The sequence below is a fragment of the Bufo bufo genome, chromosome 2 (genome assembly GCF_905171765.1).
Source record: "Bufo bufo chromosome 2, aBufBuf1.1, whole genome shotgun sequence".
Classification (NCBI taxonomy): Eukaryota; Metazoa; Chordata; class Amphibia; order Anura; family Bufonidae; genus Bufo; species Bufo bufo.
In genome coordinates, this window is record NC_053390.1 from 441288158 (window position 1) to 441314425 (window position 26268).

The 26268-nt window shown below is 44.3% G+C and overlaps 1 protein-coding gene across 3 annotated transcripts in view; it reads right to left on the reverse strand.

Moving 5' to 3' along the window:
* The window catches only part of LOC120989405 (F-BAR domain only protein 1-like), a 179682-nt gene that overhangs the window by 113204 nt on the left and 40210 nt on the right, over positions 1-26268 (reverse strand). The window lies entirely within an intron of this gene.

A 26268-nucleotide genomic window follows, 5' to 3' on the forward strand; every position in this document is an offset into this window, starting at 1 on the left:
CACAATGTGCAAGGATGTCAGATGACAGAGTCAGCCTCCAACTGGAGACAATGCCAGTCTGTGTGCAGCTCTATGGCATAGAATGGGCTTGTGTGCCAGGCCGGGGATGCAGGCCTTGTCGTCAAGGGAGACCGGTTGCTCATAGTTACTAGATCTTGCTTGTGAATGCCAACAAGGCCCTAGCAAACGCCCACATTAAACTAAAATAACCCCTCGCAAGCAGGCAGAAAATTGATTCAGTCACTTACATACATAACTGCAGCAATAAAAAATGTATTGTTAACACTGAGCGCGACAACAGAGTAAACAAGATCAAAAACTAAAAATGCATATTTATCAAATGTTCAACTAGATATCTTAAAGGGGTTGTGCAGTAGCATAATACAGATGACCTGTCCTCAAGATAGGCCATTAATATCAAAATCAGTAAGGGTCCTGTTCCTGGCACCCCCATGGATCAGCTGTTTGAAGGGGGTGCTCGCACTTGTATGAGCGTTGTTTCCTCCTCAGAGTTTACCTGTGCTGCGTCTTGTAGCGGCGGTGCAGCGTAACCCCAACTGCTTGCCCTATTCATTTGAATGGGACGGAGCATTAATAATTACACTGCACCGCCACTACAAGGGAGATGCTGTGCTGGTAAACAGATCAGCTGTTTGAAGAGGACACAGGGCAAGCACGAGGGGGCGGCCCTTTCAAACAGCTTATCAGTAGGGGTGCTGAAAGTCAGACGCCTGCATATCTAATATTCATGACCTATCCTAAGGATAGGTCATCAATACAGAGGTCCCTTAAGTTACAATATTAATTGGTTCCAGGACAATCATTGTAACTTGAGTAATCGGTTCCAAAGCCCCAAAATGTCATCCAAGATAAGAGAAAATGAAGATTTAAGAAAAATAAGCAGATCACTAAGACAGATAAAACAAGTCCTTACATACAGTATAAGGCCCCTTGCAGACGAGCGTGTCCGGATGAGTTGCGAAAAAATGTGTGATTTTTCCGCGCGGGTGCAAAAACATTGTAATGCGTTTTGCACGCGCGTGAGAAAAATCGGCATATTTAGTACCCAAACCCGAACTTCTTCACAGAAGTTGGGGTTTGGGTTCGGTGTTGTGTAGACTGTATTATTTTCCCTTATAACATGGTTATAAGGGGAAATAATAGCATTCTGAATACAGAATACATAGTACAATAGGGCTGGAGGGGTTAAAAAAAAAAAATTTAACTCACCTTAATCCACTTGCTCGCGCAGTCCGGCTTCTCTACTCTCTTCTTCTTTGAGGAATAGGACCTTTGATGACGTCACTGCGCTCATCACATGGTCCATCACATGATCCACCAAAGTGATGGATCATGTGACGGACCATGTGATGAGCACAGTGACGTTGTCAAAGGTCTTTTTCCTGTGCACAGCAAAGATGAAGAAAGAAGAGAATCCGGGCTGCGCGAGCAAGTGGATTAAGGCGAGTTAAATTATTATTACCGTATATTTTTTTTTAACCCCTCCAACCCTATTGTACTATGCATTCTGTATTAAGAATGCTATTATTTTCCCTTATAACCATGTTATAAGGGAAAATAATAATGATCGGGTCTCCATCCCGATCGTCTCCTATCAACCGTGCGTGAAAATCGCACCGCTTCCGCACTTGCTTGCGGATGCTTGCGATTTTCACGCAGCCCCATTCACTTCTATGGGGCCTGCGTTGCGTGAAAAACGCAGAATATAGAACATGCTGCAATTTTCATGCAACGCACAAGTGAAGCGTGAAAATCACCGCTCATGTGCACAGCCCCATAGAATTGAATGGGTCTGGATTCAGTCCGGGTGCAATGCGTTCACCTCACGCAGGCCCGTGTTAAAGGGGCCTAACAGTCAGGAATAGCTGCTAACTAGCAAATAACACAGCTACTTCTACTTGATAGATTGGATCTGAGTAACATAGTATATAAGGCCGAAAAAAAAGACGTTTGCCCATCCAGTTCGGCCTGTTATCCTGCAAGTTGATCCAGAGGAAGGCAAAAAAATAAAATAAAACTGAGGTAGAAGCCAATTTTCCCCACTTAACCACCTTAGCTCCCCTAGCTTAAAGAGGACCTTTCACCAGAATAAAACCCCTAAACTGACTATACAGATGTGTAGAGCGGCGCCCAGGGATCCCCCTGCACTTACTGTTATCCGCGGGCGCCGCTCCGATCGCCCGGTATAGCCTCCGGTATCTTCATAGCTAGGCTCCACCCAGGGGAACCTGCCGGGGTCTCTTTCTCCTATGCTGTAGCGCTGGCCAATCACAGCGCTCAGCTCATAGCCTGAGAGTTTTTTTTTTCTCTCAGGCTATGAGCTGAGCGCTGCGATTGGCCAGCACTACAGCATAGGAGAAAGACGCCGTCAGGTTCCCCTGGGTGGAGCCTAACTATGAAGATACCGGAGGCTATAACGGGAGAACGGAGAGGCGCCCGGGGATAACAGTAAGTGCAGGGAGATCCCTGGGCGCCGCTCTACATGTCTGTATAGTCAGTTTAGAGGTTTTATTCTGGTGAAAGGTCCTCGTTAAACACCCTTAATGACCAGACCACTTTTTACAATTCTGCACTACACTACTTTCACCGTTTATTGCTCGGTCATGAAACTTACCACCCAAATGCATTTTACATCCTTTTCTTCTCACTAATAGAGCTTTCATTTGGTGGTATTTCATTGCTGCTGACATTTTTACTTTTTTTTGTTATTAATCGAAATTTACCGAAATTTTTGCAAAAAAAATTCATTTTTCATCTTCAGTTGTAAATAATAAAAAAAAAATACATTTCTATATAAATTTTTCTCTAAATTTATTGTTCTACATGTCTTTGATAATAAAAAAAATGCAATAAGTGTATATTTATTGGTTTGGGTAAAAGTTATAGCGTTTACAAACTATGGTACAAAAATTTCCGCATTTTGAAGCAGCTCTGACTTTCTGAGCACCTGTCATGTTTCCTGAGGTTCTACAATGCCCAGACAGTAGAAAAAACTCACAAATGACCCCATTTCGGAAAGTAGACACCCTAAGGTATTCGCTGATGGGCATAGTGAGTTCATAGAACTTTTTATTTTTTGTCACAAGTTAGTGGAAAATGATGATTTTTTTTATTTATTTTTTCTTACAAAGTCTCATATTCCACTAACTTGTGACAAAAAATAAAAACTTCCATGAACTCACTATGCCCATCACGAAATACCTTGGGGTGTCTTCTTTCCAAAATGGGGTCACTTGTGGGGTAGTTATACTGCCCTGGCATTTTAGGGGCCCTAATGCGTGAGAAGTAGTTTGAAATTCATATGTGTAAAAAATGTCCTGTGAAATCCTAAAGGTGCTCTTTAGAATTTGGGCCCCTTTGCCCACCTAGGCTGCAAAAAAGTGTCACACAAGTGGTATCGCCGTACTCAGGAGAAGTTGGGCAATGTGTTTTGGGGTGTCTTTTTACATATACCCGTGCTGGGTGAGAGAAATCCTCCTCTAAAATGACAACTTTGTATTAAAAAAAAAAAAAAATAATGGGAAAAGTTGACCTTTACAGAGATATTTATCTCACCCAGCATGGGTATATGTAAAAATACACCCCAAAACACATAGCCCTACTTCTCCTGAGTACGGCGATACCACATGTGTGACACTTTTTTGCAGCCTAGGTGGGCAAAGGGGCCCAAATTCCAAAGAGCACCTTTAGGATTTCACAGGGCATTTTTAACACATTTGGATTTCAAACTACAGGGTGGGCCATTTATATGGATACACCTTAATAAAATGGGAATGGTTGGTGATATTAACTTCCTGTTTGTGGCACATTAGTATATGTGAGGGGAGAAACTTTTCAAGATGGGTGGTGACCATGGCGGCCATTTTGAATCCAATTTTTTATTTTTTTTTTAAACAATTTTTATTTCGGAAAAATAAGCAAAGTACAGTCAATACATCACATGTATTACTCGTGCACGCAGGCATGAGCGTCAAAGGTGAAGTTAAAGCACACTGTACACATATGATGATATTTCCAAATTTTCCATTTTCTTTTATTAAATCCCCCCCAAATAATAAACATACCCCCCCCCCCCCCCCCCCCAACTGTTTCCCAACTTGCGATGTCATGACAACATATCTCAGAAGTACTCTCGGGCTATTTATTTCCAGACCCTTATAGCATAAAGTCTTGACCGGTATCATATATTAACGTCCCCCACTTTTAGGCCCTAAATTACCTCTAATCCATCTAACGTCCCCTTCAATTTCCCTTCTAGGTACCATCGTGTGTGCACGAAGGGCATGACTACCTCTATTTTTTCTTCTATTGTCAGCGAATGCTCAATAAACTTTTTCCAAGTACTGAAAAATTGTTTTGCGGACCTTTCTTTGCTATGTTCCACCTTCAGTCTGTCTAAATACATAATATATTTCATCACCCCCATCGCCTCCTGAAATGTGGGTACCGTAGGGTGTATCCAGTGCCTGAGTATGGTCTTTGTAACTGCCAGAAGAAACAAGTGGATACCTTTAACTTGAGTTGAGTGGGATATTTCACCTTTGTCATCTAGTGGTATGTAGTGGAAGATGCAGTGTAAAGGTGTCAACTGCGGCTTTAACCCCCAAACCTGCTGGATATATTCGACGGTTTCCTCCCATAAAGACTTTAGGTTGGGGCAATGCCATAAACCATGAAGCAGGTTAGCTTTTTGCTGTAGGCATTTGGGACACCACCTCAAGTAGTGTGCTGGTGCATCCCTATAGGTCAGATCAAAGGCATATGTTGCCTTGTGCAGTATTCTTAAGTGCATCTCTCTCCACGTTTCACTGGATATCGCCTGTCTCACTCTCTCCATCCCTTCTCTCAACATGGAAGTGACTGTGTCGCCCCCTAATTCCTCCTCCCACCTCTTATATACTGTCTCACCTAATGGAGTAGATAGAATGTTCTGCATTCTCCTGTAGAGATCTGATAATGAGAAGTCCTGAGTTCCCACCAAGGCTTTAAACCAAGTTAATCTCTCAGGATCACCTAATTTCACTGATTGGGCCACACAGTAGGAATGTATTTGTTTGTATGACAAAAAATGGGAGGCAGGAATCTGGTATTTAGATTGAACAACAGGCCATGTGAGGAGTTCAGTACCTCCGTCATTCAATAGATGCTGTAATGTAAGTATTCCTTTACTTTTCCACAGCTGGAATAGGCTTGAACATCTACCCTCCTGGAATGCAGGGAGAGTCCATAATGGCATATATGAAGTAATATACATGGGTAGTTTATACAACTTTCGTATATTCCTCCATGCAGCCAGGGTATCCCTCAACACTACGTAATTCTTGAGCGGCATAGGAAGGTCTCTAACTCTAGTGTGTAATAGAGCTATTAAATCCCAAGGTGCTACCAATTCAACCAGTCCCTAGCGTGTCTAAACAAGGAGGCTAAATTGTATCTTCTGATGGACGGCATCTGAAGTCCCCCCTCCCATTTGGTGAGACACAGTTTATCATACGCGATTCTAGGACGCTTACCCTGTCAAAGGAAACGTACAAATGCTCGCTGGATTCTATTAACATCGATATGCGTTAACAGAAGGGGTATCGTCTGGCTAGGATAGAGTAGTCTTGCAAAACTCACCATTTTCAAGAGGTGGGCTCTGCCAAAAATTGAAAGGGGTAATTTGGCCCATTTTTCCAGCTCCCCCTCTATCTTTCTAATTAAGGGATCATAATTTAACTTCTATAGAGAAGATGGACTCCGTCTAATTTTAATACCTAGGTAAGTCAAAAAGTGTGGTACCACTTCAACTCCACATAAGTTTTGTTGTAATTGAGTTTGAGGTCCCCTCTTATCTAGGGATAACAATTGGCTTTTGGTAACATTTATTTTATATCCCGTAGTCCCCCCAAAATATTCAAAAGCGTCTAGAATCTTTTGAAGGTGAAGGTGTGGGGAATCTATAAATAGAAGTATATCGTCAGCAAAGCAAATTAATTTAAGCTCTTTCCTTCCTATCTGGATCCCTTTAAAGATGTCAGATTGAATCAAGTGTTGGACTAACGGTTCCAGGGCCAGATTAAAAAGAAGGGGGGATAGAGGGCAGCCCTGCCTCGTTCCTCTGCCAAGCCGAAAAGAGCTCGACAAAAAGCCAGGTGTGCTGACCTGAGCTTGTGGAGCTTGATATATACTTTCCACCGTTTTAAAAGTTCCTTCTATACCAAAGGCAGTCATTGATCTCCATAGCCAGTTCCAATTTACAGTGTCAAATGCTTTTTCCGCATCGACAGACAACAAGGCGGGGCTCCCTCCAAGATATTTAGGGCTGTGATGGATATAATCCTGTGCGACCAAAACCGATCGGATATTTGTCACCGCCGCCCTACCTTTTATAAATCCTACTTGGTGCGTCCCTATAAGATGTGGCATATATAGCGCCAATCTGTTAGTTAATAGCTTGGTTAGTATTTTAAGATCCTGATTTATCAAGGAGATTGGCCGGTATGAGGTAGGTTGTTCCACATCTTTGCCTGGCTTAGGGATAAGTTTGATATGTGCTAGGTTTCCAGACGGCATGATACCCCGTCCTTCCAAGCAATAAAGTTAGAAAGGGGGTAATTTCCTCTTTGAGTCCCTTATAGAAGTCCGCTCCAAACCCATCTGGGCCCGGGGCTTTCCCATTTGTTAGTGATTTTATAGTAGCTTTAACCTCGTATTCTATGATCTGCGCGTTAAGATGGGTTCGCATTTCTTCTGTAAGGCACGGGAGTGTGATTTTAGACAATAATTCCTCAGCTCTGTTGCTATCATATTCTGTCTGACCATACAAGGTAGCATAGAATTGTCCAAAACAATCCACTATTCCCTTTGGGTCTGAAATCTTATTTCCTGATGTATTTACTATGCGTCTAATATTAGCGCTATATGCCCAAGGTTTAGCCAAGTTAGATAACATCTTTCCTGCTTTATTTCCAAATTTAAATAAATGCGCCGTCCTATGGTCCATGTTCAGTCTTGAACTCTGTTCCACGTAAAAGTCATAATTGTGTTTAGCAGTGACCCATTGAGTTTTATTAAGTTCTGTTGGGTTGGCTAAGAAAGCCGTGTATTTACTCCGTACCTCCCCTGTCGCTATACCAAATTTTTTAGTCAGTTTTTTTTTTTTGGCCACTGTGCATTATATTATTTGCCCCCTAATTACCGCTTTTGCCGTATCCCAAAATAGGTTATGGTTGTCTTGGTGTTCACCGTTGGTAGCTACAAAGTCCCACCACCACCCCTTTAATTGAAGGAGAAATGCCTCATCCGTGGCTAGATACCTAGGCATGCGCCATATGTAATCTGTACCTCTAGGTGTATTCTCTAATAGGGATAATGACACCGGAGCATGATCGGATATTAAAATATCTAGTATCTCTGCTCTCTGTACTCTCCCCGTTAGTCCTGGTGAGACCAGTGCGTAGTCTATTCTAGACCAGGACTGATGGGCGGAAGAGAAATGAGTATATTCCCGTTCCATTGGATTCAACTGCCTCCAAATATCTATCAGGGACGTGGACTGCAAAAAAGGGCTCAAGCGTCATTCTCTGCACGGTTGTTCCCTGCCGCTGTAAAGTTGTATCAACCCCCCTCCTGCAGTCCTCCTGATTATAATGGAGTGCGTTCAAGTCTCCCATCAGTATCATGTTTCCCGAACCCTCCTGCATGACTTTCAATTCCAGTTCAGAAAAAAAACTGGGTTGCATAGAGTTGGGTCCGTATACATTAAACAGTGTCAGCCTGCCTACATCTGTATCCAGAACAATTTTCAGTAGCCTGCCCCTATCGTCTGTCAGTCGATAAAACATCACATCTAATCTTCCTGTGAATTAAAATCATCACCCCCGCTTTCCTCCCATCTCAAGGGGAACCATATATTTGTCCCACCCACATGCGTTGCATGCGCCAAAAATCAGCCTTCCAGGTGTGTCTCCTGAATCAGAGCTATATCCACATGTAGTTTCTTGAGGTGGCGCAAAACCATAATCCTTTTATGAGGGGATCTCAACCCTCTTACATTCCATGAGACCAGTTTCATAATTTAAGCTGAATAAATGATATCAGGAAAAAGGTGCCTGTGGGAGGCTGATTCTCAATAAGTGGTAATTCAGAAGGCCCGTAAGTGATATTGTAAGTCATGACATTATATAACATTGCAAACACATTCCCCCCCCCCCCCAACATTCCCTTCATGAACATAAAAACATATTCTTCTCTGAGAGACTTGTGAGTGTTCAACCAGCAAGTCAATACTTCATTAGACTTCCCTTTTTTCGTCTCGACCTGAGCTGGATCGCTGCATTTCCTCTGCTCAGAATCTTTCTTCTCCAACATTATCCTCAACTAACATCCCTCCCTCCCCGGACCTGGTCATATATACTTGAAATAAACTTGACCACCTCTCCCCTCTCAACTAAACATATTCAGCACATGTAAATTATTTCTTACATAGTTCTTTCTGCACGTGAGGTGCTCACTTTTCGCAATTTCTTTTCTCCACGATCCTCATACAAAAACCGTGCAGTTATCCCCATTCCGGGCTGGAACCAGGATCTTCTCTTTGTCTCGGAGATACTGTAGGCAACCCTGATGACCGCTTATTCTGCCTATTCTCCAGGTGGCTTCCTCGTGGCGGCGTGTTTCTTCCCCTAGGCGACTCCATGATTAGTTCCCCTGGTAAATCACAGTTTTCCAAGGCGTCCTCTGCATCTATGGGTGTATGGAAAGTGTCCACTCTGCCATCTTTCCTGAAGATTCTCAATATCGCCGGGTAAATCAGCGCAAATTTTATCTTCTTGTGAACTAGCTGGGTACATATTTGGGAGAAAGCTCTCCTCTTCTTGGAAACTTCTATGGAATAGTCCCCAAAGATTAAAATCTGATGGCCACGCAATTTAAGCGGCTGCTTTAGCCGTCTATATTTGTGCAGTATGGCCTCTTTATCCGCATATTTGAGGTACTTCACTATCGTTGTTCTGGGCCTTCTAGGCAGTTCTCCCTCCATGTTGTCTTGCGGCGGGCCAATTCTGTGTGCCCTCTCGACCGTTGCTGGGGTCTGGAGGCCCAGCGCTTGTGGCAGTTCGTCAGAGCATATACGGGCTAACTGATGTGCTGGTATATTTTCCGGCAGGCCTAGGATACGCAGATTGCTTCTGACGGATCTGTTCTCTAAGTCCTCGACTTTGTCCCGGAGCGCCTTATTGGAATGCAGAATTTCCCTGAGCTGGGTATGAACTTTGTCCAGCTCGTCTTCTATAATGCCCATTCTTTGCTCCAGATGTTGTACCTGCGCTGTATGTTGGGTCACCGTGGCTTGCAGCTGCTGTAATGAAGTTGCTATGGTGGCCTCCAGGGTGGCCTTTATATCCGGCGCCAACAATTTAGCCACTTCTATGGCCATTTCTTTACAGGACGATCCCAGACCTCCAATCTGTTGTTCGCCATCCGACTGAGTATGTGGTGTTTCTTCTATCTCTTGTGATTGGGATGGTTGAGAAGACGAACGAGTCATCCTCTTTTTAGCTTCGGCCATCTTGCTCCTCTGGAGCTCCGTCAGATCACGAGGCGGGAGAGGTGAACTGGCCAGCGGGGTGCCACTGCGCACCACAAATTTCTCCATCAACCTCCCGCTAGTTCGGGAAGGTAAGTAATCGGGGTGGTGAAGCCCCAGGTCTCGGCTACACCCGCTGTTAGAGTCCGGGGAGACAGAGCTCTCTCTTCTTGCTTCCTCACATAGATGCGCCGGAACCGGAAGTCCCACTTTTGTTTTTTCAATAGGAAGAGGGTCATGTGACACATCAAACTTAATGGGAATTTCACACGAAAAACAATGATGTGCTTGGTTTTAACGTAACTTTATTCTTTCATGGGTTATTTACAAGTTTCTCGTTGTTTACAGCCATTGACATGTCGCCGAGGTTAACACGTGAGGAGCGGATAGAAATTGTGTTGATGTCTGGTGCACGCAGTAACCGGGTCATTGCAGCAGATTTCAATGCAAGACGCCCTACGAGACCACCCATCTCCCATGCTACAGTTAGCAAACTGCTTGCTAAGTTTCGTGAAACTGGTTCAGTGTTGGATTTGCCAAAATGTGGACGCATGAAAACTGTCTCTAATGAAGAAACATCAGTGGCTGTCCTAGCTTCATTCAGCAAGAGCCCACAGCATAGCACTCGCCGCATGTCACTGGAGAGTGGCATTAGTCCAACATCCCTTCAGGCGGATATTAGCTACTCACAAATGGCACCCTTACAAACTCCAGCTACTGCAGCATCTCAACGAGGATGACCCAGATCGGCGCACTGAATTTGCAGAATGGGCAAAACAAAAATTGGAACAGGACCTCAGTTTACGCAGAAGATTTTGTTCAGTGATGAGGCAAACTTTTATGTGAATGGTGAAGTTAACAAACAAAACCACCGCTATTGGTCTGACACTAACCCACATTGGATAGATCCCTCCAAGACTGATGGAACAAAAAAATTGATGGTATGGTGTGGTATATGGGGTACAAAGATAGTGGGGCCATTCTTCATCAATGGAAACCTCAAGGCCACTGGATATGCGAAATTGCTACATGATGATGTGTTTCCCTCTTTATGCACTGAAGCTGGCACGTTCCCTGAGTTTTTCCAGCAAGATGGTGCACCACCACATTATGGGTGTCAGGTCCGAGCATTCCTAGATGAACAGTTTCCTGGAAAGTGGATTGGTCATCGTGGGCCAGTTGAATGGCCCCCAAGGTCTCCCGATCTGACCCCTTTAGACTTTTATCTTTGGGGTCATCTGAAGGCAATTGTCTATGCTGTGAAGATACGAGATGTGCAGCACCTGAAACTACGGATACTGGAAGCCTGTGCTAGCATTTCTCCTGCGGTGTTGCTATCAGTGTGTGAAGAGTGGGAGAAGAGGGTTGCATTGACAATCCAACACAATGGGCAGCACATTGAACACATATTATAAGTGGTCAGAAACTTGTAAATAACTCATGAAAGAATAAAGTTACGTTAAAACCAAGCACACCATTGTTTTTTTTGTGAAATTCCCAATAAGTTTGATGTGTCACATGACCCTCTTCCTATTGAAAAAACAAAAGTTGGATTCAAAAAGGCCGACTTCAAAAAGGCCGCCATGGTCACCACCCATCTTGAAAAGTTTCCCCCCTCACATATACTAAAGTGCCACAAACAGGAAGTTAATATCACCAACCATTCCCATTTTATTAAGGTGTATCCATATAAATGGCCCACCCTGTACTTCTCACGAATTAGGCCCCCTAAAATGCCAGGGCAGTATAAATACCCCACAAGTGACCCCATTTTGGAAAGAAGACACCCCAAGGTATTCCGTGAGGGGCATGGAGAGTTCCTCGAATTTTTTATTTTTTTTTGGCACAAGTTAGCGGAAAATGATGATTTTTTATTTTTTTTTCCTTACAAAGTCTCATATTCCACTAACTTGTGACAAAAAATAAAAACTTCCATGAACTCACTATGCCCATCACGAAATACCTTGGGGTGTCTTCTTTCCAAAATGGGGTCACTTGTGGGGTAGTTATACTGCCCTGGCATTTTAGGGGCCCTAATGCGTGAGAAGTAGTTTGAAATTCAAATGTGTAAAAAATGTCCTGGGAAATCCTAAAGGTGCTCTTTAGAATGTGGGCCCCTTTGCCCACCTAGGCTGCAAAAAAGTGTCACACATGTGGTATCGCCATACTCAGGAGAAGTAGGGCAATGTGTTTTGGGGTGTATTTTTACATATACCCATGCTGGGTGAGAGAAATATCTCTGTAAAAGTCAACTCTTCCCATTTTTTTATACAAAGTTGTCATTTTAGAGAGATATTTCTCTCACCCAGCATGGGCATATGTAAAAAGACACCCCAAAACGCATTGCCCTACTTCTCCTGAGTACGGCGATACCACATGTGTGACACTTTTCTGCAGCCTAGGTGCGCAAAGGGGCCCAAATTCCTTTTAGGAGGGCATTTTTAGACATTTGGATTCCAGACTTCTTCTCACGCTTTAGGGCCCCTAAAATGCCAGGGCAGTATAAATACCCCACATGTGACCCCATTTTGGAAAGAAGACACCCCAAGGTATTCCGTGAGGGGCATGGCGAGTTCATAGAAGTTTTTTTTTTGGCACAAGTTAGCAGAAATTGATTTATTTATTTTTTTTCTCACAAAGTCTCCCTTTCCGCTAACTTGTGACAAAAAGTTGAATCTTTCATGGACTCAATATGCCACTCAGCGAATACCTTGGGGTGTCTTCTTTCCGAAATGGGGTCACTAGTGGGGTATTTATACTGCCCTGGCATTTTAGGGGCCCTAAAGCGTGAGAAGAAGTCTGGAATATAAATGTCTATAAATTTTTACGCATTTGGATTCCGTGAGGGGTATGGTGAGTTCATATGAGATTTTATTTTTTGTCACAAGTTAGTGGAATATGAGACTTTGTAAGAAAAAAACAAACAAAAAAAATCAATTTCCGCTAACTTGTGACAAAAAAATAAATAAAATTTTCTATGAACTCGCCATGCCCCTCAAAAGTGATCTTTTTATAGCGCCGCAGCGATTTTACGGTGTTTTTGCAGTGATCAGAAAAAAAAAATAAATTATGTCACTGCGGTAGGGCGGACTGAACGCAAGTGTGCGCACAAGATCAGGCCTGATCGGGCGAACACTGCGTTTTTTTTGTAGAGCCTATAGAACATGTCCTATTCTTGTCCGCAATTGCGGACAAGAAAAGGCATTTTCTATATAGTTCTGGCAATGTGCGGATCAGCAAAATGCGGAAAGCAAATTGCCGGTGTCCGTGTTTTGCGGATCCGCGGGTCCGCAAAACACATACTGACGTCTAAATGGAGCCTTACAGGGGGGTGATCAGGGAGTCTATATGGGGTGATCACCCCCCTGTAAGGCTCCATTCAGACGTCCGTATGTGTTTTGCGGATCCGCAAAACACATACGGACGTCTGAATGGAGCCTTACAGGGGGGTGATTAATGATAGGGAGGTGATCAGGGGTTAATAAGTGACAGGGGGGGGTGTAGTGTAGTGGTGTTTGGTGCTACTTTACAGAGCTGCCTGTGTCCTCTGGTGGTCGATCCAAGCAAAAGGGACCACCAGAGGACCAGGTAGCAGGTATATTAGACGCTGTTATCAAAACAGCGTCTAATATACCTTTAAGGGGTTAAAAAAAAAAAAAAAAAAATCGGATCTACAGCCTGCCAGCGAATGATCGCCGCTGGCAGGCTGCAGATCCACTCGGTTACCTGCAGTTCCTGTGAACGCGCGCGCCTGTGTGCGCGCGTTCACAGGAAATCTCGCCTCTCGCGAGATGACGCGTTGATGCGTGATTGTGCCTGAGCCAGCCGCCTCCAGAACGCGATCCTGCGTTAGGCGGTCCTGAGGCGGTTAAAGGGGTTGTCCAGGATCAATTTTATTTTATTTTTAAAGTGTACTCACTATTAACAGCTGATTAAAGTTTCCACCATATGTTTTTAGGCATTTTCACCACTTCTACAGGGCTCCGACGGTCCACCACGCATTGTTTACATCTATGTTTATCTTTGCCTAACTTCCTGCCGCACTGCCCTGTGGATCCCAGCGCAGCATCACGTGGTTACAGCTATCATCTCCGCCATAACTCCGCCCCCCCCCCCCCCCCAAAATTAATATTCCACCTCCTTCATTCATTACAAAGTGCCATTCCAGGTGACGTCACCGGAGGGTCGTGGCTTAGCACGATGTCTTCCAGCCAAGTCACCGCCCCTCCGTGCGATCTGGATAATTACTGAGGCTGATAGTGAAGTCACCGGGCCGGAGGGGCATGGCTTAGCGCAATGTGTTCCAGCCTAGTTACCGCCCCTCCCTGCAATCTGAATAATTACTGAGGCTGTTGGTGACGTCACCGGGCTCCCTGCGAAGCGGAAGAAGAGGCTTCGCTCTGCAGCAAGGGACCCGGTACGTCACTGTCTATGAGAGAAAATAGGCACTTCTGGCTGAGAATTTGCGATATGAAAACGGGGCATCAGACATGTGTGGCAAAGGTAGGACAGGCATGTGTGTAATATTTGTGTCACTGTTGTACACTTAGAACAATGTCCCCAATCCCGGACAACCCCTTTAAGGGGACAAAAATTCCTTTCCGACTCCAATCAGGCAATCAGATAACTCCCTAGATCAACGGCCCCTCTCTAGTAGCTATAGCCTGTAATATTACACTCCAGAAATACATCCAGGCCCCGCTTGAACTCTTTTAGTGAACTCACCATCACCACCTCCTCAGGCAGAGAGTTCTATAGTCTCACTGCTCTTACCGTAAAGAATCCTCTATGTTTGTGTACAAACCTTCTTTCCTCCAGACACAGAGGATGTCCCCTCGTCACAGTCACAGTCCTGGGGATAAATAGATGATGGGAGAGATCTCTGTACTGACCCCTGATATATTTATACATAGTAATTAAATCTCCCCTCAGTCGTCTTTTTTCTAAAGTAAATAACCCTAATGTTGATAATCTTTCAGGGTACTGTAGTTTCCCCATTCCAGTTATTACTTTAGTTGCCCTCCTCTGAACCCTCTCCAGCTCTGCTATGTTTGCCTTGTTCACAGGACCCCAGAACTGTACACAGTACTCCATGTGTGGTCTGACTAGTGATTTGTAAAGTGGTAGGACTATGTTCTCATCACGGGCATCTATGCCCCTTTGTTGCAACCCATTATCTTATTGGCCTTTGCAGCAGCTGCCTGACACTGGTTTTTACAGCTTAGTTTGCTGTTCACTAAAATTTCTAGGTCCTTTTCCATGTCAGTGTTACCCAGTGTCTTACCATTTAGTATGTACGGGTGACTTGCATTATTCCTTCCCATGTGCATAACCTTACATTTGTCAGTTTTAAACCTCATCTGCCTCTTCTCTGCCCAAGCCTCCTATCTATCCAGATCCATCTGTAGCAGTATACTGTCATCTTCCATGTCAATTACTTTACACAGTTTAGTGTCATCTGCAAAAATATATGTTTTACTGTGCAAGCCTTCTACAAGATCATTAATATATTGAAGAGAATAGGGCCCAATACTGACCCCTGAGGTACCCCAATAGTGACAGTGATCCAATCTGAGTGTGTACCGTTAATAACCAGCCTCTGTTTTCTATTACTGAGCCAGTTACTTCATTTTCTCCCAGTCCGAGCATTCTCATTTTATATACACTGCTCAAAAAAATAAAGGGAACACAAAAATAACACATCCTAGATCTGAATTCATTAAATATTCTTCTGAAATACTTTGTTCTTTACATAGTTGAATGTGCGGACAACAAAATCACACAAAAATTTAAAAAATGGAAATCAAATTTTTCAACCCATGGAGGTCTGGATTTGGAGTCACACTCAAAAAGGGCTGTGCGGCCCTCCAAAGAAATGCCACCCCACACCATTACTGACCCAATGCCAAACCGGTCATGCTGGAGGATGTTGCAGGCAGCAGAACGTTCTCCACGGCGTCTCAAGACTCTGTCACGTCTGTCACATGTGCTCAGTGTGAACCTGCTTTCATCTGTGAAGAGCACAGGGCGCCAGTGGCGAATTTGCCAATCTTAGTGTTCTCTGGCAAATGCCAAACGTCCTGCACGGTGTTGGGCTGTAAGCACAACCCCCACCTGTGGACGTCAGGGCCTCATATAACCCTCATGGAGTCCGTTTCTGACCGTTTGAGCAGACACATGCACATTTGTGGCCTGCTGGAGGTCATTTTGCAGGGCTCTGGCAGTGCTCCTCCTGTTCCTCCTTGCACAAAGGCGGAGGTAGCGGTCCTGCTGCTGGGTTGTTGCCCTCCTACGGCCTCCTTCACGTCTCCTGATGTACTGGCCTGTCTCCTGGTAGCGCCTCCATGCTCTGGACACTACGCTGACAGACACAGCAAACCTTTTTGCCACAGCTCGCATTGATGTGCCATCCTGGATAAGCTGCACTACCTGAGCCACTTGTGTGGGTTGTAGACTCAGTCTCATGCTACCACTAGAGTGAAAGCACCGCCAGCATTCAAAAGTGACCAAAACATCAGCCAGGAAGCATAGGAACGGAGAAGTGGTCTGTGGTCACCACCTGCAGAATCACTCCTTTATTGGGGGTGTCTTGCTAATTGCCTATAATTTCCACCTGTTGTCTATCCCATTTGCACAACAGCATGTGAAATTGATTGTCACTCAGTGTTGCTTCCTTTTTTTTCACTTTTTTTTGACCCAGACCCACTTGGTTCTTGAATATCATGTGGGTCTGATGTCTGTATAATACAGTACAGAACTATATATAGTGTACTGTATTTTACTTACACTTTGTCTGAACAGATCTATGCCTTTAGCACAGATCTGTTCAGCACCATGGACAGCAGGATGCCTGAGAAGGCGTCCTGTTGCCATGGGAACCTTCCCCGTCTGCTCAGTAGTGGCCAGAACTGCACAGACGGGGAAGGGTAAGGAGGGGGGCTGTCTGGGGGCTCTCTCCCTCTCCATCAGGGGGCTGCAAAGGCACAGCAGCCCCCCGATGGGAGAGGGAGGGAGCTCCCTGAGCTGTTAACCTTTTCTATACAGCGGTCCGTACAGACCGCGGTATGGCAAGGGTTAAACGGCTGACATCGCATCACAGATGGAAAGACCGGCACTCGCGATGATGATGATGAATGTTGCGTTAGAGGAACTAGTGTTAGAGGAAAATTACTTCTTATTTCAAGACACCTTTTTTCAACAGGGCCGCGGGACCGCGATGGGATCGAACGTCGCGCCGCCGTACGCAAACAGTTATATGTCATCGTTTGAAAGTGAATTTGTTTATTCCAATTCTTTATATTTAAAGCATTGCATATTTTGGCGTCGATTTATAGATGACGTGTTTTGCGTATGGCGAGGCGACGTTCGATCCCTCATGGAATTTAACAGTCATCTTAACTCCATTTGGAGTGAGCTTCAATTTACCATACACTTTGATTTTCAACAAATATCCTTTCTTGATACATGGGTAAAGCGCAAGGATGATGGTACAGTGTATACTGATTTATATATCAAGGATACAGATCGAAATAGTTTACTTACCTACACTAGCAGCCATCCCCCAGCAATCAAGAAGGCGATTCCTTTTTCACAGTACCAGAGGGTTAAAAGGATCGTGACTGATCCTGACACCTGTGAAATTAGGTTGCAAGAGATGACGAAAAAGTTCCTCAACAGAGGCTATCCCCTACACTTATTACAATCTCAAAAGCACAAGTTAGATCAACCGCAGGGACAGAAGATTATTAAACCACCACGTATCCCATTAATAGTGAAGTACCATCCTTGGACACAGAGAATAAGGGGCATAATCAATAAGCATTGGCACATCATGTCTAGATCATATCCTCATATGGAGATATTTCAAAATTCTCCAATGATGTGTTTCAAAAGAGCGGATAATATTCGTGACAAAATTATTAGAGCAGATATAGGTACTAACAAACCTATAGTCAGACAAACCACATTGACTACTCCACGTCAGGGCACATTTCCGTGTTTAAATTGTAACAACTGTTCGAGTGTCATTAGAGGTTCAACTTTGACCCACCCTCATTCTGGAGAACAAATTCCTATTAAAGGCATGTTCACATGCGACAGTAAAAATGTCATTTATATTTTGAAATGTCCCTGCGGTTTGGTCTATGTAGGGGAAACCTCAATGCGGATTAAAGATAGATTAAGTAAGCATAAGTCCACTATCCGCACTGAGAATTTGCTGTTACCCCTACCACATCATTTCCATGAGAAGAGTCATGCGATATCGCAGTTGCGGTTTCAAGTGATTGAGAGTGTATCTTTACCTCGCCGTGGCGGCGACAGGAATAGTTTGCTTTTAAAGCGTGAGGCTTATTGGATCCACCGGTTACAAACTGTGGATCCAAGGGTGCTCAATCGCGAGTACAATATTTCCAGTTTCACCTAGTTCTTGACTATATTATTCTTATTATAAGAATTTAGACTATAATAATATACATTTCATTTGTCTCTTTCAGCGGACTTGATTCCTGAATTGTTATCAACTATTCCATTGTTTCATCAATGTATTCACATTGCTTTTTTTTATTTTTTGGTTTATTGCATCTTTCATTACTTCACCTGTGTCAGCCCTGAGGTGGGTGGAGCTACATAGTATGATGTCATTTCCCTTTTGTTTTGTTACTCCTCCCTCTCTGTGTATAAAAGAGATGTGATAGGAGTTTGTTGTATAGTCTGAAGAAAGCACGTGTTGTGCTGAAACGCGTCACTATATGTCCTTAATATGTGACTGAATAAACGCAACATTCATCATCATCGCGAGTGCCGGTCTTTCCTTCTTTATTGCAAGTATTGGGACGTCTCCCCACTGACTCGTGCACCGCGTCCATTCCAGCAGTGCCGACCCTTTCCTATATAAGATCGCATCACAGATGTCAGCCGTTTATACCAGGGTGTCAGCAATGTGCTGACACCCTGGTATACCCACTGTACACCAACGATTATTCAAGGGGAGGCGGGCGGGGGATCGCGATCCCGCCTGCCGCACCGCCCGCCTCCCGCAACCCTCCCCCTGCACCTCCTGCCGCCATAAAATCATTCGGGGGTGCAGGGGGGGTTGAATAAAACTATATTTTAGGCATATAAAGTTTCTGATCCCTGCGGTCGATCAGAAACTGCTGAAAGCGCAACAAACCGCAGGTCTGAATTGACTTGCGGTTTGTTGCGATCGCCGACATGGGGGGGGGGGGTCACGGGACCCCCCCGCGCATTTAGCCGAGGTGCCTGCTCAATGATTTGAGCAGGCACCTTGTTCCGATCACAGCCGGCCGTGATCGGAACAACACAACAGTGTTTTACCGGTACGTCATGTGTCCTTAAGTACCAGGACATCATGACGTACCGGTACGTCATGTGTCCTGAAGAGGTTAAAAAATATCCCATTTTGTGGCTGTTTTTTTTTTTTTTTTTAAGGACTTTGTCCCAGTTAGTTAGGCCTATGGCCTCTCTTAGTTGGCTAAATTTTTCTTTTTTGAAGTTTGCTATTTTTGTTCCTCCCTGAAGAAACAAAACAACCTTTCAATTATCATTCAAAAGAGTATTACTTTATGGTCAATATTTCCCAGGTGTCCCCCAACCTGCAAATCTGTTGTTCTGTCAGGTCTATTGGTTAATATCAAGTCTAGTATGGCCGTCCATCTAGTCGGGTCCTGAACCAATTTGTTATGAGATGTACCGGTTTCAGTTTCCCAGTCTATATCTTGGTAGTTGAAGTCCCTCATAATAACCACCTCATTATGATTTGCCGCCTTGTCTATCTCGTTTAGTAGTAGATTTTCTGTGGACTCTGGTATATTAGGTGGTTTATAATAAACTCCTATTAGTAATTTATTATTGTTTTGGCCTCCGTGTATTTCACATGACTCCACATGTTCATGTCCCTCACTTATATCTTCTCGGACTGTGGGCTTTAGACAAGACTTTACATAAAAGGCAAACCCCTCCCCCTCTCCGGTTTTGACAATCCTTTCTAAACAGACTGTAACCTTGTACATTAACTGCCCAGTCATAGCTATCATCCAGCTATGTCTCAGTTATTCCCACTATGTCATAGTCCTCCTCACACATCACTAATTCCAGCTCTCCAGTTTTATTAGTCAGGCTTCTGGCATTCGTATACATACATTTGAGAGGTTTACGTATATTTTTTACCCTACACCTTTCCTTCTGAACTGTTCTAGTCCCTCCTTCCATTCCTCCCACAGTCCCACTACCTTGCCCCAGGTCTCTAACTGCACTATGTTTCCCTCCTATAATGTAATTACCCTCCCCAGTCCCTAGTTTAAACACTCCTCCAACCTTCTAGCCATCTTCTTCCCCAACACAGCTGCCCCTTCCCCATTGAGGTGCAGCCATCCCTACGATAGAACCTGTAGCAGAGAGAAGTCGGCCCAGTTCTCCAGGAACCCAAACCCCTCCTTCCTACACCAGTTCTTGAGCCACTTGTTAACCTCCCGCTGACTTTCTTGTGTGGCTCGTGGTATAGGCAGCATTTCGGAAAAAACTACTTTTGAGGTCCTTGCCCTAAGCTTTTGACCTAAATCCCTAAAATCATTTTTAAGGACGCTCAACCTACCTCTAATTTTGTCATTGGTTCCAATATGGACCACGCCTGCTGGATCTTCTCCAGCCCTTCCCAGTAATCTGTCAACCGGATCCGAGAGGTGTCAAACTCGAGTGCCAGGAAGACAACACACCGTTAGACGATCCCGGTCTTTGTGACAGATCGCCCCATCTGTACACCTAATAATTGAGTCGAGACATTGTATGAGGAGTCTAGTTTAAACTTACAATGAGTCAGAAAAGATCACTGTAGGTTTAAAATATTGTATCCTGAGGCCATTGTATCTTGATGGGATCACTGTATTACACTACTGCACAACCTCTTTAAGACAACCTTAGAAGAATTTCTATCCAAGATGCTATAGTAATGAAAAATTCCTGAGGCCAGGTTCACACCAGTGTGCTTGGTCTGGGAAACGTTCTGTGTGCACTGCTCCTTTGACCTGAACTCACAGCATCACAATGACAAATTATGCAGTGGGTCACTGTACTACACCCATAGCATTATGTGAGTAAAGTAAATTAGACAGGAACTCACTGCATCATAAGTCAATATGATGCTGCGAGTTCGGGTCAGAAAGCACTACTCTGGCCAAGAAATGTGGTTGTCACACAGAGTGCGTTTCCCAGACCGAACTCGCTTGTGTGAAATTAGGGTACGGCTACACGATGACATATGTCGCGCAACAGTAAGGCTGAGTTCACACCAGTTATTTGGACAGTTATTTCCATCAGTTATTGTGAGTCAAAAGCAGTAGTGAAGTCTACACAGAGATCAGGTGTAATGTAAAGATTTGCACCTATTCTGTGTGTTTGACCCGCACCTGGTTTTGGCTCTCAATAACTGATCAAAATAACTGACCAAATAACCAAAGTGTGAACTCAGCCTAAAGCATCATTCACACGTCAGTGTTTCATGAACGTGTGCTGTTCGTGTTCTCCACAGACAGCACACGTCCTCATTCATTTTAATGTGTGTATTCAGACATCAGTGTTTTAGCACGGTCCGTGGGTCAATGTTTTTAGCACGGATGCATGCTCTATTTTGTCCGTGTTCACTGATCCATCACATCCATTATAGTCTATGGGTCCGTGAAAACCACGGATGCCATCCGTGTTTCACGGATCATTAAGAAGATATGCTTTAAAAAATAATAATAATTCAGCTGTTCAGTGTCAGTGAAACACTGATGCAACACGGACAGCAAAAAACGGACACATTGACACAACTCGGATCCTTCACGGACAGGTTCACAGATGCATCACTGACCACCTGCTCACGGATTTGAGCATGGACACGGACATGTGAATGAGGCTTAATGCCTCATTCACACGTCAGTGATTTCCATCAGTGATTTTAAGCCAAAACCAGTTGCGGCTCTAAACACAAAACCGGTGCAGATCTTACCCTTAGGGCTTATGCATACAAACATTTTTTTTCCCCCGTTTCCGTTCCGTTTTTCTATAGGTCCGTATACGGAACCATTCATTTCAATGGGTCCGCAAAAAAAACTGAAATGACGTGTGCATTCAGTTTTATGTCCGTATCTCAGTTCCGCAAAACAATAGAAAGTCTTATTCTTGTCCGTAAAAAAATAAATAAAATAGATCCAACACATGTCACCAGTTTTTTTGCGGATCAGTGTTTTGCAGACCACAAAATACATACCGTCGTGTGCATGAGTGTCACTGCCTGCCCTGTGAGTTCTGAGAAGATCGGATAGACTTGCAGCACGTGAGTCTATATGACAGGTCTTTCTGTGTTTCCCTTCTGTTTGTTGTTGTGGGCAGGACCCCAGCTCTCCACAGGTTCTGCTCGTTATCTGTGAAGAGGCTCTAATTAAGTCCGCCTCTTACTTCCCGTTTGTCTCAAGCTAAGTCCTCCTGTTTTCTACTTTGTGCGTGTGTTGCTGCTAGGTCTCAGGGAGGCGCTGGTCACTTCACTGTGGAAGGTACCAGCTGTCTCATTCCCCTCTCCCTAAGTTAGGGTTTGCTACAGTGTCAGCAGGGCTTAGGTTCCAGCGTATGAGTTCGTTCACTATCAGGACTTGCTCATACTGTCAGCAGTCAGGGAGAGGCTCCGGGATTGTTTGGAGGTTACCATTCCCCCCTCCCTAGCTTTGGGGCCTAGTCTGTTTACTTGGTGTTCCTCTTATCCTCACTTGCCGTGACATTGAGTCTTTATACATGATCTCTGTGGAGGCTCACAATCACTGATGGAAGTCAATGACCAAAACACTGACGTGTGAATGAGGCTTAAGCCGGACGACAAAAAGGGTACAGTGACACTGCAACATGTGTCACACGACATTTACGTTGCACAATATTTTTTGTATTGATAGCCAATGGGGTCGCACAAAAATCTAACTTGGATGGATTTTTGTTCAACTATCGCCGTGGCAGCTTGTCACAGTGTGACACTATTAACCATCATTACAAAAAATGTCCCACGACAAGTGTCCTTGGTCTGCTAAGCCCTTAGGGTACGGCTAAACAGCGATACTGGTTGGCGACAGCCATCTCAACCAGGTTCACTGAGTAAATAGAAATGAATGGGATCACTGCGCTTGTCGCAACACTGCTGGGATTTATTGTGATGGGCGCGGTGACCCCATTTGTTTCTATGGGTTCACGGCTACTCAGCGAACCTGGCTGAGACTGCTGTTGTGAGACCAGTGTAGCTGTACCCTTAGCCTTACTTCTATATCACTGCATAGAGCAGGCGCTGTAACATTTGCCATATTGCTTGTCACCCAGCTTTCTTAGAAACTGACCAAGCAGAATTTTTCATAATTAAACTAAAGTACACATGCATGCTTTTAATTTTATCTATGAGCATCTAAATCAACCTAGAATATTACACTTAGCATAAACAAGAATAACACGCATTTAAAGTGAAAAAAAGCATCTCTTGGTCTGGAAGGGTTAACAATCCTCCGCACAATAAAATACAGTGATGGGTAGATTCTGGAATTGATTTGTGAGCACGGATACCATTAAGTCCCGGAGGCAACTTCACATGCAGGAAGTAGAAAATCAAATCAGCAGAGGGTCTGGTATGTTATGGAAAGAAATGGATGTGACGGAATGGCACCAGCACGGAAGGAAAATGACAATATTAGCTAGACACCATGCTGTAGTAAGCTTTTATACCCAAGAATACTTAGGCTGTGCTGATAGAACGTGTTCCTTACAATGACATTTCCAACACCTGTCACAGTGTGAACTCACAGCCAAAAATACACGTAGGAAAAATCTGACCTGTATTTGCCATTGCAACCGTGGCAAGAAATCTGAGGCTAACCCATTGAAAACAATGGGACGTGGATTTAACCTGGTTTTCAGACTGCGGTGTGAATTACGTGCCAAAATCCATGTGAAATTTAGGCTGAGAATACACCCTTATAATCTGGGATTAGCAACCTACACAACAGAAAAACTGTCTTGTTTGTCAGACACAAAACAATAATAATCAATCAAATAAATAGGGCTGCACCAGGTTCTTCCTTATGAATTTTATAAGACCCAAGGCCACGTTCACACTTAGGTAGCTTTATACAACAATGACGTTTTTTTTTTTTAAATCTGACATCAAATAATCCTGAAAATCTGATAACTGGCCACTTTTTCCAGCACAGAACTGCAATATAATGTGCAAGTCCACAAGCCCGGAAGCAGAAGACTGGGAAGAGAATGGGGACTGCGGCAGCATACTGGATAACGGCATAGCTACAGATTTAGTTCTCAATCCCTCAGGGCTCTTTAAGATTACAGATTAGCTTTATAAACTCTTCTATGGCCATCCAATAAACCAGATATTCATAATCCAATTTATGACAGATGAAAGGAAATTTACTGCATCACAGTTATAATATGTGCGGCTTGGTTTTCACAGGATACAGTACTTCTATAGTAACATTCGTCATAGTCAGAGGCGATCTGAATATTGCAAGACGTAGCAGTGACCTTCTGCCGAGCAGGACGTTAATCAAGAGAGAATGGGCATGCTAATGGCGAAAACACCATGGCTAGTTACCACTGTCAAGAGGGCTCCACGTGAGCAGGGCGCAACGCTTTAATATCTTCTCTTATTCCCTCCCAGTAAAGAAAGGTATTTCAACATGGGTATGTGTAGCACCACACCAGCGGTTAATAACCCAAACTCTGCTGACAGGTTCCCTTTAACCCATACCATGCCACAGCCAGTTTTAGTTTTTCATCCACAGCTACTGTGAGGCTGATAAGGGATTGTTAGGAGTTGTTGTGAGTCAGTAGATTCATACCAGTGTGGAACAGCTCTGATCTCAGTTTTGTCCATCTCACAAGCACATACTAGCCCCATTATATCTGTGCAGTTGTAATTATATGTTACTGCACCCTTTATGTTAGGGTGTTCCCCCATTTCAACTCATCAAAAATACAAACATTATTTGTTTTATTTTTAACGTTCTAATCAAGCGTGGTTTAGAAGAATTTCTAGAACGTCTACCTTCATACCTGTTCATTATTTGTTAATTGTTCCAGCTTCCAAGAGCCATAACTTTTTTGCTTTTCTGTTGACGTAGCCATATGGAGGTATGCCCTTTTTTTTGGGAACAAGTTGTATTTTTTCAATGGTATCATGTAACGTATTGAGAACGAATGAGGTGAAATGGGGAAAAAGCTCAATTCCACAATTCTTTTCATGGTGTTCAACATACTAACTTAATTTTGTGGGTAAGTATGATTACGGAGAAACCAAAATTTATAGTTTTCATGTTTTACTATACTTTCAAAAAATAAATACATAAAAATTTATATACACTGCTCAAAAAAATAAAGGGAACACTTAAACAACACAATGTAACTCCAAGTCAATCACACTTCTGTGAAATCAAACTGTCCACTTAGGAAGCAACACTGAGTGACAATCAATTTCACATGCTGTTGTGCAAATGGGATAGACAACAGGTGGAAATTATAGTCAATTAGCAAGACACCCCCAATAAAGGAGTGGTTCTGCAGGTGGTGACCTGACCACTTCTCAGTTCCTATGCTTCCTGGCTGATGTTTTGGTCACTTTTGAATGCTGCCGGTGCTTTCACTCTAGTGGTAGCATGAGACGGAGTCTACAACCCACACAAGTGGCTCAGGTAGTGCAGCTTATCCAGGATGGCACATCAATGCGAGCTGTGGCAAGAAGGTTTGCTGTGTCTGTCAGCGTAGTGTCCAGAGCATGGAGGCGCTACCAGGAGACAGGCTAGTACATCAGGAGACATGGAGGAGGCCGTAGGAGGGCAACAACCCAGCAGCAGGACCGCTACCTCCGCCTTTGTGCAAGGAGGAACAGGAGGAGCACTGCCAGAGCCCTGCAAAATGACCTCCAGCAGGCCACAAATGTGCATGTGTCTGCTCAAAGGGTCAGAAACAGACTCCATGAGGGTGATATGAGGGCCCGATGTCCACAGGTGGGGGTTGTGCTTACAGCCCAACACCGTGCAGGACGTTTGGCATTTGCCAGAGAACACCAAGATTGGCAAATTCGCCACTGGCGCCCTGTGCTCTTCACAGATGAAAGCAGGTTCACACTGAGCACATGTGACAGACGTGACAGAGTCTTGAGACGCCGTGGAGAACGTTCTGCTGCCTGCAACATCCTCCAGCATGACTGGTTTGGCATTGGGTCAGTAATGGTGTGGGGTGGCATTTCTTTGGAGGGCCGCACAGCCCTCCATGTGCTCGCCAGAGGTAGCCTGACTGCCATTAGGTACCGAGATGAGATCCTCAGACTCCATGTGAGACCATATACTGGTGCGGTTGGCCCTGGGTTCCTTCTAATGCAAGACAATGCTAGACCTCATGTGGCTGGAGTGTGTCAGCAGTTCCTGCAAGACAAAGGCATTGATGCTATGGACTGGCCCGCCCGTTCCCCAGACCTGAATCCAACTGAGCACATCTGGGACATCACGTCTCGCTCTATCCACCAACGTCACGTCCAGGAGTTGGCAGATGCTTTAGTCCAGGTCTGGGAGGAGATCTCTCAGGAGACCGTCCGCCACCTCATCAGGAGCATGCACAGGCATTGTAGGGAGGTCATACAG